The sequence below is a fragment of the Fulmarus glacialis genome, unplaced genomic scaffold (assembly GCF_000690835.1).
Source record: "Fulmarus glacialis isolate BGI_N327 unplaced genomic scaffold, ASM69083v1 scaffold31065, whole genome shotgun sequence".
Taxonomy (NCBI): domain Eukaryota; kingdom Metazoa; phylum Chordata; class Aves; order Procellariiformes; family Procellariidae; genus Fulmarus; species Fulmarus glacialis.
The window spans coordinates 434-1,323 of NW_009214124.1; positions in this window are offsets into that span (position 1 = coordinate 434).

Sequence of the window (890 nt, forward strand, 5' to 3'; positions counted from 1 at the left end):
CCGGGGAGGGCCACGGCATGTCAGGAAGTGTCTTCTAAAATCCGCAGCGGCACACAGGAGTTCTGGGGACTGTAGCGATTCCTGTTGCTTTGCATATTGTAAACCACGTTTACGAGCAGCTGCTCTGGTTGCGTTTCCTCCCTGGGATGGCTTGTGCTGCTCTCTGCTGCCTGAAGCAGCCTTATTTTTTGAGTAACCACAGCTCCAGGGTGAAAAGCCGTGCAGCAGCTGCAGCACGGGGAAGGCGTGAGCAGCCCGACCCTTGCTGGTCTCCACATTGCTCTGAATCAGCCTCTCCCTGCTCAGCCTCTAAGGGGATTCCACACTTCAGCAAGCCTGGATGGCATTTCCCCATTTATTTTGTTTTCTATTCCCTTCTGGTTTTGAGCATTTAAGGTGAATTGTTTTTATGCCTGGGTGCTTTTGTGATACCCGCTGTAGCCTTTTCAGTAGGGGAGGAGGGGTTAGCCGCAGCTGGGTCGGGGGTGCCCTGCTGGGGCGAAGCCCCTGGGGAGCCGGGCTCTGCTGGGGCTGCTCGGGGCGAACCCACCTCCCCTCCCTGGGCAGCGCTGGCAGCGTGGGAGCCTTCCCCGGTCACCGCTCAGGCTAAGTTTAGCTGCAGCCCGTGATCTTCAGGGCCGGCCTGTGCTGTGACACCTGCCTGCTCATTCTTCACAGAAATGGAGGTGTCCTGGCTCATGCATGTGGACTTATTTCCCCTGGTGTGTCTGCATTTAATAACCTGGGTGTGCTGCTCCTGCTCCGGGTGGCCCGGGGCTTCCCGAGGGGGGGCGGTGCGCGGTGGCAGTGCTGGGATGGCACTCCTGGAGAAGCGGCAGGAGCTCTGCCCCAGGCAGGCAGCCCCCCAAAAACCGGGCTGGGCCCCCCTC